At 47.6% G+C, this 15,729-nt stretch overlaps 1 long non-coding RNA gene across 1 annotated transcript; it reads left to right on the forward strand.

Moving 5' to 3' along the window:
• The first annotated feature begins 7,591 nt into the window (after nt 1-7,591).
• LOC119331781 lies at nt 7,592-8,372 on the forward strand. Its single transcript, XR_005160645.1, has 2 exons — nt 7,592-7,728; nt 7,951-8,372. It is a non-coding gene; the product is annotated as an uncharacterized LOC119331781 (long non-coding RNA).
• Nucleotides 8,373-15,729: the final 7,357 nt, after the last annotated feature.

The following is a 15,729-nucleotide window of genomic DNA, read 5'->3' on the forward strand; positions in this document are numbered from 1 at the left end:
ATCCATTTAAAAAACAGAAAGTGTTGGTGGCCTAGATGGTTGTTGGTCGTCTGGCGTTCATCGGCTCAAGGTTAACTGATGGATCCCGAGTTGACGCACTATTTTATGAATATTTTCCAGGTCATAAAAAATGGGCAAGGTGTAGGTTTCAGTTTTTTCGTTTGCACCTTGAGGGGGTCCAATTCAGGGTTTGGATGTGTTATGTGTAAATAATAACTCATTACAAATTAGAGGTCCAACTAAAGAAACATTATCAGAAGATTAAAAAGCTCCTTCATGAGCCAGGTCTTTCTTTTTTACTCTCTCCTTTTTGGTTTATAAGGCTTATCTCAAAATTTTAGTTTTCCCGTTTTATAAGGCTCGATTTGGTTGTTCCCCATCACATGTTCAAATTTTAAGATGCATTAAATCATTGCATGCAAGTACTAAAAGAAAATTGATCAATGCATGTACTTTATGCATACATGCACTGCAATTAATGCATTGGTAAACACAATTGTTTGAGAAAAACAAGCGCATTAATTGAGTGATTTTGCAAACTACAAAAATTATTCCACCACTCACCATCTATCTTGGTTGGTGAAATTTTTGAATTGAGCCATATAAACCGGAAAGAAGGGAGTATGTATTAGCGTGTGCCCATGCATATAATCTAATACATCTGCCCATGCACGTAGTGGCACAACTGAATCCTCTCTCACATCTGCCCACGCACCCATAGAGCACAACAGAATTCATTTGCTCTGTTAGTTAATAGCAAAATTATTATTTCCTATTTAATTTCCCAGCGAATTTATTTTGTCCTTAATTTTCCTTCCCTTCATGCCTCGTCGTATGCCGGTGTGTTGCAATGGGCGAAAAAATTAACAAAACCTGCTTCATGTGCCATTACACGCTACTCATATCCAACTCTAATAAACCTTGAGATAAGGTTACCCTTGTCTATCTAAGATGCATATGAGCGTGTGTTGCCACGGGTTGCATTATCCTTTTTCTTTGGATCATGACATGTCGATGTGAAGAGGCCACCCCAATGTCCCTAATTGGCGCATATTTAAGCTCTACACTGCCATCAGATGGAAAAATAGTGATGCATGAAACAATCTTTTAGGGAGAAACATACAATGTAATTCATTTAAAGTATTTTCAAAAGATTTGAATTCAATGATTTTGATTATGTAGGTTTTTTTGTTTTTATTGAAGATTGTTTGATTTTGTAAGATTATATTTCATCCATAATGTTTTTTTTCACTATTTGGGCTTGAACCAAACGCAAGAGAAAAATGATGCTATCTCTTGATAGGTCTCTCCCATACTCCCGTTCTAGCACAGATAGATGCATTCCCTTGTCTCAAAAAAAATGCATTCCCTCAAAAAACACACATATAGTTCTTTTTTAGGGGTACTCCCAACTTTATTACTTGAACAATGTTGGGAATGTCATTCGCTACAAAATGTAAAAATGCAGTCCGGTGACACATCAGGCAAACCATCTCTAAATCATTGCTAACCTCCACTTTAGCTAAAACATGAGCAGCTAGATTAGCTGTACGCCGAGCCCAGGTGACCTTGTAATCTTGTGTAGATCGTAACATCTCTTTGGTTTTTTCTATAAAAGGTCCCAGTGCTGAGACCTGAGAGCATCGTGCATGTCCTCTTTTGTTTAGAAAAGGATTAGAAAATCCAGCCGGCTGATAAAAATCGAGCGGACACGTAACCATCACGTGTACGTCTCTAGAGAGGCGCCTTATCCATCCGTCTCCACCTCCACCGATCTGGTTCTCTCTCGTTCTCTGTCAATCATCTCTTTCTCTTTCTCTCTCTCTCATTCCTATCCAGGCGAGAGTGCGTGCCGGCACCAGCGCCCCTCCCCGCCGACGGTGGCCACCACCACCTGCGTCGTGGCCAGCTCCGTTGCGTGCGCTCCCCTCCCCTCCCCCGGGCTGTTGTCCCCCTGGTAGCAGATCAGATCCGGGGCAGCTGCTCCCCTGGCCGCGCCTTCCCTTCCCATGACTCCGGCGCGATCCTCTGATCTTCACGGGGACCTGCGCCGCCCAAATTCGCCTCACATGCATGTCGTTCCAGTGTGCTGGCGGCGATCCACGATCCAGCGCTGTTGGGCTATGTGAGGCCCCTGAGCTGGATCTCACATGATTCATGGCAGATTGGTAGGAGAAGAGGGCTGAGGAAGAGAGAACAAGAGAGTTCAGAGAACAAGAGAGAGTTCAGAGAACGTGAGAGAGATTCAGACGTTTCCTTTCATTTCAGATATCTGTACATGACTCACACGCTGGGGTTATATTGTCCCCATACAGCTCAGCACACGCACACACTACACAGCCCATAGCCAGCCCACAACTGACTGACCAAGGGTCCCACCCTTAGCTCCACGCTGTCCGTCACCACCACAGACGCAGTCAAGGTGGGGGCGTGACACTATCCCCACCTGAAGACGAAGCTCCATCCCAAAGAGAACTAAGTGGAAAACGTGCTCGAAGAACGTTGTAATCTTCCCAGGTAGCGTGATCCTCTGCCAGTCCTTGCCACTTGACCCTGATCTGCGGAGTCGCTTCATTTCCTTTCTTAACCAAACGACGCTCCAGGATCGCCTCAGGATGAAGAGAAATTGTAGATAGGTCAGGTGGTGCTGGTAGTTCAGCAAATACTGGAGAATAGTCAGCAGTGAAGGGCTTCAACTGTGAAACGTGGAACACCGGATGAATTAAGCAGTCTAGAGGAAGATCTAGGCGATAAGCTGCTGCGCCAATCTTCTCTGTCACCTTGAAGGGTCCATAGAATTTCAAGGCCAATTTGGCACAAGGACGGTTGACCAGAGAAGTCTGTGCATAGGGTTGCAACTTCAACAGCATTGCTTCACCCACAACAAAATGTCGATCCTGTCGGCGCTTGTCTGCTTGAGCCTTGATCCGCTCTTGATCTCGCCTTAAGTGTTCTCTGAGCATGGTGAAGAAATCCTCCCGGTCCGCCGCCAAATCTGCCAGGGAAGTGGGAAGTTCGCCTGTATCCATAGGCATTGTGTCGAAATTTGGCTCGATTCCATACAAGGCTTTAAAGGGTGTGCAACCAAGTGAGGTATGATATGATGAGTTGTACCAAAATTCTGCCATAGACAACCAACGCTTCCATTTGGTGGGACTGTCATGAACAGCACAACGAAGATACTGTTCCAAACACTGGTTGACCCTCTCGGATTGGCCGTCCGTTTGCGGATGATACGCCGTTGAATAACACAGTTTGGTACCAATTTCCTTGAAGAGCCTGCGCCAGAAGTGACTAGTGAACACTCGATCTCTGTCCGAAACAATGGACGCTGGCACTCCATGTAATTTGACGATGTTGTCAACGAAAACAGTAGCAACAGAGTGTGCTGTGTATGGATGTTTCAGAGGGAAGAAATGAGCATATTTCGTCAGGCGATCGACCACTACCAGAATTACCTCAAATCCTTCTGACTTAGGAAGCCCATCAATAAAATCCATAGTGATATCTTTCCACGGACGAGAAGGTACAGGCAGTGGCTGTAGCAGACCCGCGGGCAAGGTGCGTTCGTGCTTAGCTTGTTGGCACACCTGACATTGCTTGATAAATTCATCAATGTGGCGTTTCATACCCTGCCAGTAAAACAACTTGGAGAGTCGATGATAGGTGGCTCGAACACCAGAATGCCCTCCTACAGAACTAGAGTGCAAAGCATGAATGAGCTTAGTTTGAATTGCCGAATTTTTTCCAATCCAAAGCCTTCCATTGTGACGAATCAGGCCGTTGTCAAGTGAATAGCCTTTTTCATTAGGACTATGTACGGCCAACTGAGCCATCAGTTCCAGGGCTTGAGTATCAGTCTGGTAAGAATTCACAACCTCCTGGACCCAAGCTGGTTGACAGACAGACATAGCAGTGATGGTGTATAACCGGCCCACTCGTGAAAGAGCATCTGCGGCATGATTTTCACTGCCCTTGCGATATTTGAACTGAAACTGAAGTCCCACCATTTTAGCCATAGCTTTGCGTTGCAAATCTGTAATCAGTTGTTGTTCTTGTAAATGGCACAAGCTGCGATGATCCGTAACAATGGTGAAGGGACCACGCTGTAGATAGGGTCGCCACTTATCAATTGCCATGATGACTGCCAAGAACTCCTTTTCATAGACCGACAACTTCTGATTAGCTATACCCAGAGCTCTACTCAAGAATGCAATAGGATGATTGTTTTGGGACAACACAACACCAATTCCTGTGGCAGAGGCATCGGTCTCCACTGTAAATGTTTGGCTGAAGTCAGGCAAAGCCAAAACAGGGGCACTTGTCATAGCCTGTGTTAGAGTTTGAAATGCAGTTGTTGCTTGATCAGTCCACAAGAATCCTTTCTTGGTCAGCAGCTGTGTAAGGGGTTTAGCCATGGTGCCATAATCTCTGATGAACTTGCGGTAGTACCCTGTGAGTCCCTAGAATCCTCTCAACTCAGTTGCATTGTTAGGAAGTGGCCAATTCTCCATAGCTTCAGTCTTTTCTGGATCGGTAGCCACACCTGAGCTGGAAATAGTGTGGCCCAAATACTGGATGCTAGTTTGTGCAAAGGAGCACTTGGACAACTTAGCAAACAGAATATTCTCACGCAGAATGTCTAGAACTAATCGTAGGTGCTCTAGATATTCTTCCCAAGTGTGACTGTATACCAGAATATCATCTAAGAAAACAATCACGAACTTGCGGATATACTTGGCAAAAAATTTGTTCATCAGACATTGAAAGGTTGCCGGTGCATTCGTCAGACCGAAAGGCATGACGCGGAATTGAAAATGACCTGAATGTGTTTTGAATGCAGTTTTGTCTTCATCTTCCAAACGCATTCGAATCTGGTGATAACCCGCACGTAGATCCAGTTTTGTGAAGAATTCAGATCCTGCTAGCTCATCCAATAGCTCATCCACGATTGGCAGTGGAAACTTATTTTTGATCGTAATTGCATTAAGCTTGCGGTAATCGACACAGAAACGCCATGAACCATCCTTCTTTTTGACCAGCAAGACAGGTGATGCATACGGGCTCATACTTGTTTGCACCACTCCAGCAGCTAGCATTTCCGCAACTTGCCGCTCGATTTCATCTTTCTGCTGCGGCGAGTAACGATAAGGCCAAGAATTTGGTGGATTATGACCAGTTTCCAGCGTAATAGCGTGGTCATATTCCCTGTGTGGAGGTAGACCAGACGGTTGCGCAAACACATCCTGGAATTCTGTTAAGAGAGCAGTCAATTCTGGTGATTTGGCTATTTGTAGTCGGTAGAATCTTTTGTTGTGTGGGATCCACAATGGCCATTGCCCATATATCATTTCCAACCAAAGCAGTATTCAACTGTTGTACTGAGATCCTCTGTAACACCGGAGTTTCAGGTGTCTTAATTCCTTGCAAAGTAATTTGCTCATTCTGATGCAAAAATTGAACAGATTTGCCTATCCAGTCACAGGTCATAGGACTATGGCACTTGAGCCAATCCATACCTAAAACCACATCATAGGCTCCCAATTGCAGAACTCTCATTGGTGTCTCAAAAGTATGCCCCTGTGCCCACCATTTCACTTGCTGAACTTGCGAATGACACTGCATACTTTGTCCATTGGCCACTGTAACCAGAACTGGAGCAACTGGCAGCAAAGGCAGTTTTGCACGATGTGCAAAATTTTCATCGATAAAGGTATGACTACTGCCCGAGTCAATGAGAGCCAGCATGACCTGGTTTCGCACTAATCCCCGGATACGAACAGTTTCACAATTGTCAGCACCTGAGACCGCATTCAAGGAAATACGACAACATTCAGCTGTAGTAGGTTCAGATAGCAATTCCAATGCCTGAACTGCGTCTTCTGTTAAGATTTCCCCGTGCTCGCCCATCTGGATTGTCAGAAGTTGCAATGGCTTCTTGCACTGATGTTCCTTGCTGTACTTGTCCCCACAACGAAAGCATAAACCATTGGCACGACGGAAATCACGCAGCTGACGCTCTCTACCAAAATCATCTGATGCTTTCTTCAGGCCTGATTGCACAGATGGAATAGGGATCGAAACTGACTGATGTTGCGGCTGCCGCTGAAATCTCAGCTTAGATCGTTGTAACTCTAATTCTTCTTCTTGGATCTTGGCCAGGCAGACTGCTCGAGTTACGCTAGTTGGTGCTTGCAACCGTACAGCAGCTCGGATTTCATCCTTCAAGCCCAAAACAAATTGAGAGATGAAAAACTTGGAGTTCAGGGTGGGATCCAGAGCTATCAAGTGGTACATGGCAGTCTCAAATGCAGGCTTGTATTCAGTAACTGTGCCCTGTTGTTTCAGCTGCAGAAGATGAGTCATGTGAGATTCGAACTCCCCTTGGCCAAATTCCTGTGTCACCTGCTGAGCAAAATCATCCCATGGCCATAATCGGCGTCTGCATTTGAATGCTTGCCACCATAGTGCAGCATGTCCATCCAGATAAAGCGTTGCTGTAGCAACCCACTGATGTGGTGGTACTTGGTACATCTCAAAATATGTCAGTGCACGATCGAGCCACAAATTTGGGTTCTCACCGGTAAACCTTGGAAAATCATGCTTTGGCGGCTTGATTGCATACTCCCGTACTCGTTCCTGTCCAGAATCCTGACGAGGTGCAGCAACGTGCAGCTGTTCTGGGGCGAACACACGGCGACGCTCCTGAACCTGCTCCTGCTCGTGCACCCGGGTCACTGCCGCTGGTTCCACTCGTGAAGCGGGTGCAGTGATGTAACCCGTACCTGGTGGCTGCTCATCCGGCTCCTTCAGGAGCGGCGGTAGGTCGTTGGTGAGTCGTGGAGCCGGGCGCGGTGCTGAAGATGTCCCTGCGTCCATGGCGCCCCCCGTCACCGTAGATCCTCCTCCTGCAGCACGGATCTCGGCCTGCTGGTGACGAATTTCATCGACGTTCTCTTGCGTCGACTCGATCTGTTTGCCCAAATTCGTGAGAAGGAGATCCATGGCGTCGAACTTGGTAAGCAAGGCAGTCAGTGTCGCCTGGATGGTCCCCGAGTTTTCTCCCATGGCGGTGAGGACGAGCTTGGTCTACGCCGACGACAGCGGTGGCTTGGACGGCGCCGTTGCGGCTCGCTCCAAATCAGGCTAACCCCGCTTGGGATTTTGGGCGAAAATTTGTGAAACAAATTTCCGCACCCTTCGCGGTGGAATTTTACAGCCCGATCGAGAGATTATGAGCGCAGACGGTTGCGATCTAGGCTCTGAATACCATTTGTGAGGCCCCTGAGCTGGATCTCACATGATTCATGGCAGATTGGTAGGAGAAGAGGCTGAGGAAGAGAGAACAAGAGAGTTCAGAGAACAAGAGAGAGTTCAGAGAACGTGAGAGAGATTCAGACGTTTCCTTTCATTTCAGATATCTGTACATGACTCACACGCTGGGGTTATATTGTCCCCATACAGCTCAGCACACGCACACACTACACAGCCCATAGCCAGCCCACAACTGACTGACCAAGGGTCCCACCCTTAGCTCCACGCTGTCCGTCACCACCACAGACGCAATCAAGGTGGGGGCGTGACAGGCTACTTTTCCTCTCCGCCAACATCCGCGGTGCCGCCAAGTCGGACCCTGTTCTGTCTCCTCCTCCCTCTGGGAGGCCCGTGTCCGACAGTTGCAGGCTGTCGACTGTCAACGCTGGATGTGCCAAACCTCCACCCCATCAGGTCGGATCCAATCTTTCTTTTTCCGTTCTCTCCGTTCTACGGCAATTGGTCGATAGGTCCCCCCTCGAGCTGGTTCTCCTTTGTTAATTCCTTCCCTTGATTGATTTTGAGGCGGCTTGTTGATTTCAGATCGCCCACATATATATATTGGTGAATTGATCTAAAATAGCGAGGTGGTACTATCTCTTTCTAATATGAAGTCGAATCCTCTCTGGTTCGCAGGTGGAGAGTTTGATCCCGAGCAGTGATGATTTTATTTTTGCCTCCTCTGCTAGGAGGCAGAGGAACGGAGAGTGGCGGCAAGGGCAGCCGCCGGCGTGATGACGAGAACCTAGGGGTGGACACACGGGAGATCGGGTGCTCGCGCGAAGCCTCCTGCAGCACGATCGCCCACGAGCCCACCCGGAGCTGTCGTCCCCGTGAAGGGCGCCGCCCCGCTGCACTGGAAAGGAAGCTGTCTGGATGAAGAAAGGACCGCGGGCTGAATTCTTACGAGCATAGGGGTGTTTCTGTAAAAATGAATCGTTTTTGCAGATTTGCAGATTCACTTAAACAGGGACTGCGCGTTAATTTATCAAAAAAGGGAACCTTTCTGTAAAAACGCCGACGACGTACGACCAGAAGCAGTCGCTGGTTTATTATTAGGGGGAGATATAGTCCACCATGTGTCTGTCATGCATATGTAGGCTGCCAACGTACGTATTTGCGTTTCCATCAGGAGATTGGTCTTTTTGTTTGTAACGCCACGTGCACATGCAACGTCTTCGATTCGTTCACCAAGAAAAAACATACAGATGAACCCTACTAGGAATTGTAACATGAAGTGTGACCAATGAAAAACACACTAAGTATTTTACACCAGGATATCTTTATTAATTTATCAATATTTTTACTTAACTATTTTGCCAAACAAAGATTGTCCTTTTTTCCCAGGATGTTGTGCAGTTTGATATGTCACATACAAAAAATATTTTTTGCTACAAAAATTTATAAACAAGTAATTTATCGTGCTAGACAGCACATCATATTGCAACCGCCCGCCCACTCATATTATATAAACTATTCTAGCAATTTAACTCTTCTTATTATTTGTCATATACTGCTTAGTTTTATGACTTATTCACATGTATTTTTGGTGCAAATTTAATGCTATTCTTAGCTTATCGCACCCAGCATTTGTTTTGTGTACAGATTCCATTGTAGATGCTTCAGATGTAGGATTGTTGGTTTAGGCCCAAGATTCATCTTACAAAATAAAGCACAAATCTAAAAGGCTTAGGCGGTGACCGGCTGACGACGTCCCATGGTCCCAAGAATTTACATGTTGGATGTTAAGAGGTGCTCGATGCCCCTGATCAAGATATATGATTATCGTTGTCTGTCTCTGGGCGTCTACAACACCAGTTTCAGAACTAGCGATTCATCTGTAAAAATTTTGATGGTAGGAACAGACAGAACGCAACTTGGTGACGGACTAATGGTCGTTTACATGGTTGTTTTTTTGCATGATATATTACATGAGTCATCTCAAATTCTCAATCACATAATTTACCCTATGATTCCCATTGATGCCTGACATATATGCATGTATGAATATTCATCATATTCATGCCGTAGCAGTTTCTGCTCTTATGTCTGGCCTATCATATTCATCATACTCTCATTGATTGCCTAGCAATGATTTGTTACTAATGATAGAATCCCTACTCAGTATATCATGTTATTGTATGAAAATAACTTCAAATCTCAAGTTCGCAAATAAAGTATAACATTGGATAATATATACAAGACACCTATCTATGTAGATTATCTAATGGTTCAATCACATGCATATGTATACAACCATACCCATGTCTTCGATTTCATATACATATTAATGGTGGGAGTAAAATAAATTACGTAGATTCATTTTAATGAAGGGCATGCACTGTGAGGTATGTACCACATGCAGTTGATTTTCTACACTTTAATGTTTATACATTTGCATCTAGCTTATAATCTATATATTTCTATTTTTTCCATAATTATGTCCTGGCTTTGTTAGCCTCGGCCAAGGATCAGATGGCCTAAACTTACCTATGTCAAAGTTAGACATGACTGAAATTAATATGCTCGAAGTATGCGTGCACATGTCCAATATAAAGACAAAATAAATACATCAGAAAAAAGAGAAATGCATCACTATGCATAGTAGTGAGAATATATTCAGTTACATTGGATAACAATATTCAAATCAGCATCAGAGATCTAACAAATGAAACAATTTCCACAAGAACGTATCACCATGAAATTATTTTGTGAATGTGGATGATTCTTTATTATCATTCCGTTGACTAATACAACTTTTTTAGTACCAACATTTCAAAAATTGTATTATCGCATCTTTCACAAACATCAAATACAACTTTGTGGTCTTTTACTGCTAGCCCGTGCAGTTGCACGGGTTGACGACTAGTATGTCTAACTAAAAAAGAAACTGGCTAAACGTGGAGTAGTCGTCATCGCCGCCGCCGTCGTCGTCGGGCTTCTACTCCTTGACGCGGCCGTCCCTGGTGGACCCCTGACCGGCGTCGCCAACGCAGACTGGTGGCGGCGGCGCGTCGTCGTCGTCGCTATCCTCGATGACTATGACGCCTCCTTCGTCGCGGCCCCGGCGGCGCTGTGCGAATCACTGCAGGGCGGCGCACTGGCGCTCCCTCGCCATCTTCAAGGAGTCCGCGCGCGCCCATTCCAGAGTCGCGTCGTCGTCGAGCTCGACGTCGCCGTCGTGCTCCGTCTTCACCGCGGGAGGAGGCCCTCGCGAGGAGAGGAGGAAGGTCTGCCATCTGTCGGGCGAGCTTCGCTCGCCGACCTCCTCCGACGGCGGCGGGGAATAGAGGGGGGGAGGGCCTGGAGGCGACGGCGGCTAGGGCGCCTGAGCTGCCTCCCTGGAGGCGACGCGAGCGCTAAGTGCGGGATGCTCGGTAAAGAAATAAGACTCGGCTTAGCTACCGATAAGCCAAGTGAGAGAAAAAAAGTGCTCGTCTTCTAGAAATTACTCGGCATATAGAACCAAAAGCTCTTGGCTTCCAGCAAGCCTCGACAACGTTCTCTGCCACGTTGCCATCACAGAGATGGTTGAGGGCCCCGTGACGGGGCAGCCTATAAGCCGAGTGTGTATCTCAAGGCTCGACTTACTTTAGGGGAATTCTTTTATTTTTTAAGTACACAAAATATAAGCCGAGTCCCCGAGAAAAAGAACTCAGCTTACATGTGGCATATTTCTCGCAAACCTCTTTTTTGTGCAAGATTAGATCTTTACTGTTTTTCGTTGAATTTATATTTACTTATTGCATTTTACTTCTTTCCCTTTCTCAAACACATTCTCTTTGGGCTAGTTTTCATCACCCTTTTGATGCTCCAACTCCTTGACCTCTCTCTAATCAATTGCCACCATTTTGCCACTTTAAAGTTGTGGTTCTTCACACCCCTGGTGTACCCAAATTAGGATCACATGAAAAATGATATGTACCGACCGTTATTAACGTATTTTGATGAATCTCTTGTTCGGTAAGCCCGAAAAGCTGAAAGGGATGATTGCATCTAGACTATCCTATTTATGTGTGTTAAAAATTATCACAAGACCTTGAGAAAAGCCCGTATGACCTATGGGACTATCTTGAAGGTTCTGGACTTTGAGTGTGACACTCCCACTTCGAGGCGATGGGAGGGAATCTTGTGAAGACATGAGCGCAATCTTGGTTTAACATTGCATGCTCATACTAATGTGATTGTGTAAATAAATGTTTATCAAATATTGCCCATGATTGCTCTTTAGTTTGATGAGAGGTTTGTTAAGAAAATTAAAATGAAATAGGTTCAGAAGATTAGTAATTAAGGTGATCGAGGTTAGATGAAGAAGTGGTGGAATGAAAGATGGAACATTACATTCTTTTTTTGCGGGGAAGAACATTACATTCTTATTAAGTACCCAAATCTACATTATTAGGTGTGGTTTGTCCAAGAAAGGCTCAGGCTGCATATACGCACTACATAGTGGAATTTTGGCAAAAAACCAATACACACTACAAAAGGGAATGAAGGAATATTGTATAGAGAAAAGTATGCCTTTAGTCCCTTAAATTTACAAAAAGTCTAGATCTAGTCCCTCGGGATTTTTTGAGACACATTTGGTCCTTCCAGTCTCAAAACCGGGCAAGTTTCATCCAAAACCAGAACTTATGAGAAACACGGTCAGGTGGAAGCGGTTTTTTATCTCATCTTCTGCCATGTAGGACAAGTTCTGCCCAATCCACCGGCTCTTCCCCAACCTCATAGTGCCGCCCCACCAAGCCCCTGCCCAACATCACGACACCGCAGTATCGCCATCGTCCGATCTGGAAGACCAGATCCTAGGGTTTACCCCGGAGCATCACGAGTGGGTCGATAGTAGTTACACCACGATGCCTTCATCAAGGTAACGACGCAGAACGTGGCCTTCTCCTGCCATCGGCTCAGTTTTCACCGGCAACTATGTTTTCCCGACTCACAGCCGGAACTAGATGGCGGATCTCGAGATCTGACCATCCAGCCTCAGGGCGACCACCCCCGGCGGAGGAGAATGCCACCACCGCTAGCGGCACTAGACAAATAATATCTGACCGAAGGCGTCGTGGACCAGTCAACCATGGCCACATCCCCTCCTGAGATCCGCCCTTCCCATGAAGCCGCCGGAGCAGTGCTGAACCACCGATAAAGAAGAAGACCGAAGGGCGATTTTGCGCCGCTGGTCCCTCCAGACTGCGGGGCTGCAGCCTAGATCCCCGTCGTCCCCAACACCGGTAGCGCCCAGGCTTAGTCGGCGCACGTCTCTGGGGACGGCGAGGTGGAGGAGAGGGGAGGGGGCGGCGTCCGGGGCGCTAGAGTTGGCCCCCTGATCGCCCTGGAGGGAGCGATACGAGGCAGCCCTGGAGCGATAAGATCTCAATGAGCGGTTTATATGACTTTGTTGGGAGAAATAATTTGAGATCATGTATGATGATATTCAAAATCCACACTGGTTGATAGGAGATTTGTTTAAAAATAACATCCAAATATTGCAGTCATTATCTTCCAGGGTACATATTATGATTTGGGAGAAATCTGCAATACAACATCATGCATTGAAACCCATAGCTTCCGGAAATAGTTTGGCCTCGGCAAATGTTATAGTCCCTTCTTTCCTAAATATAAGAGAGAGATTTCAATATGGACTACATGCGAAGCAAAATAAATGAATTTACACTCTAAATTATGTTTATATACATGCATATGTAGTCCATATTGATATCTCTAAAAGGTCTTATATTTAGAGATGAATGAAGTAGTTGACTTGCCTTGTCCTTACCTTCAAAGAAGGTTCCAAACCGCCATGTCGTAAAAAAAAGCCCCTCCTCCCGCGACGCTCCCGCGAGCGTCCAGGAGGCTAACCCTAGCGCCGCCGCCCACCCCCCTTCCTCCCCTCCCCCTCCCCCGCCGCAGCCAGGGGGTGCGAGCAGGCGAAGCCCGGTCGTCGCTGCCGGCGGCGAGGCCCTTTTGTCTCCTCGAGCGGGCGGATCGACGCGGGCCAGATCTCTCGGGCCGGGACGCGGTGCTTGTTGCCGGGCACGGCGGCGCAGCAGCGCTCTGCCGTGGGCCAGCGACGGTGGCGGGGCAGCGGCGTGACAGGTGGCAAGGAGGTGGTGTAGGCCGGTGGGTGGTGTTGGCGGCGGTTGCTCCCCTGCAGCGCCTCAGCATCGCCTCTGGCGCTGCGGGTCGAGTTCAACCGGGTCGCGGGCGGCCCTCTCTCCGTGGCTCTGGTGGGGGAGGGGGCGGCGCGGCAGCGGTGGCAGTGGGCATCCCCTTTTAGCCGGTCCCTTTGCGACGGGGCGGCGGCGCTCGGCTTAGGAAGACACCCCTGGTGGCTTCCCTTGGGCGCGGCGGCGACCGATCTAGTTCCCCTTCCCCTTCTTCGGCGTACAGCGGCGGCCGGTGCACTCGGGATGGTCCGGGCCTATGGCTTCGGGGGCCAACGTGGTTTCGGGGGGAGGCTGGCTGGTGGACGGTGGTGCTTCTGTGTGCCCCGTCGCCGATCTTGGCTTTGGGCTGCTCCGTCACCTCCCCCTTCCCCTGGCCCGGCTATGGTTGCGGTTCCTCTCGTGGCAAGGTGCCCGCCGGTGACTTCGGAGTCGGCTGGGGGCGCAGATCTGGCCAAAGTTGTGTCTTTTGGTGGCTGTCGCGGTGGTCTGGTGGCAGGACGACGATCCTGGCGGTGGGAGGCGCGTATGTCGTGGGCGGACTGCGCATCTCGGTTGCGGGCACGCAGTCATGGCTGCTTGGGCGGCATGGCTGTGAGTGGTTGGCAGATCGGGTATGTGACGGGGGGATTGAAGCACTGGGGTTCATCACATGTACGGTTCATGCACTGGCCGACAGTGGCGGCATTCGCGGATGTCGTGTTCCTTCGGTAGGCTCCGTCGTGGTGCTCCCTCTACCTCGTCTCGCTCCGGGTGAAAACTTCATCTTTGGATCGGACGGTGGCGATATTCAGTGGTCGTACCATTCTTGGAGGCATCATCTTGGAGCCTTCGGTCCGGCGTGGTTCGTCACACACCCCCTGGACGATTGCTCTTGGTGGTCGGCACTAAGCGGTTCCTTTTTTGCACGTCTTGTAGGTGCTTGGTTGTCGTTGTGGGTGTGTTTCGTTGCCCGGCTTGCTTGTATCTTGCCTTGGGTATGTGTGATGTGTGTTTGTATCGATGCTTGGGATGTAAGTGGTTGTTTCTTTATAATATAAAGCGGGGGAACCCTTTTTGTTAACCGCCATGTCGTCGAGGCATAGGACTTTTATTATGATGTCAATGTCTCCTTTTTAGCTTTCTGTTGTTATATTACTTCTATGGTAGTTTTGTTCATGAAATCAGAAAAAAACATCCCTTGAACACTTTGTAAGTGTAAGGATAGTAATAGAGTTAACATGGCGTGGAGAATCGGGACCTGTTTACGGAGGTATGTACACGCTTGGAGAACATGGCGTGGATACTTTTACCTGAAATGGATGGCAACATGATCTTAGGATTGGCCTTCCCGTGGATTATGCATCATAGATTCTCATAATTACTTTGTATTTTGCTTTTTTCCTTTCTTTCCGAGTGTGGACTTAATTTGGCCATGTGTGTTTTAATTGTGCAGAGGCCCGGTGTAATACTTAAATCTTTTAAGTTATAAAGTGCCCCTTATCTAAAAAAAGTAATAAAGCCAATTGTTGACCATAATTTGTTGGCATGTCATCTAAGCCAGCATGTATAGAAGTTAGGACATCTGCAACGCTGACCCCCAAAACATGCACCGTATCCGTCCACGGATTATTGGGGTCCAGTCCGCCGTACACTAATGCCGGAGCTATCCATCAAACCATGCCCCCATACATTCCATAGAGGATTTCAAAAAATCAAACCAAATTCATGCAAATAATATGGAATTCACTTAACTTTGAACATAATTTATATAACATGGACGATAATTTGTCCATTTGACAAAAAAACTAAAAACAACTAGGGTGCTAACTTAGTAGAGGACGACGACCTCGTACGCGTGGCCACATTGGCCGGCCGCACCACCTTCGCCGTCCGTGGCGCCGTCATCGTCCTTCCAGCGGTGGAAGGGTGCGGGCCGTGGCAGCGTTGACCGGCCTCTCAGATTCCTCCTACACTATGTGGAGAGCCCCTGCAGCCAATGTGGACCCCGGTCGTGGTACCCTAGTCGTGGTCTAGCCCCTGCAAACAATGTTAGAGGTGTCGCTGAGCGACCATTTCTCGAAAATTTTGGCGAGCTCCATGTTGAAGCGGTGGCGATGCTGCGCAGCCGTCTCCGCGGTTGTGATAGGTTTGTCGAATGACCTAGCCGCCGCCAAGTGCGGGTTTTTGCACACCCAAGCCTACACTTCGTCCAACTTGGCGAATGCGGAATGTCATCCCTCGATGCCCTGTCCTCGGCGGATACGAT

Source organism: Triticum dicoccoides, chromosome 7A (assembly GCF_002162155.2).
Source record: "Triticum dicoccoides isolate Atlit2015 ecotype Zavitan chromosome 7A, WEW_v2.0, whole genome shotgun sequence".
Lineage (NCBI taxonomy): Eukaryota > Viridiplantae > Streptophyta > Magnoliopsida > Poales > Poaceae > Triticum > Triticum dicoccoides.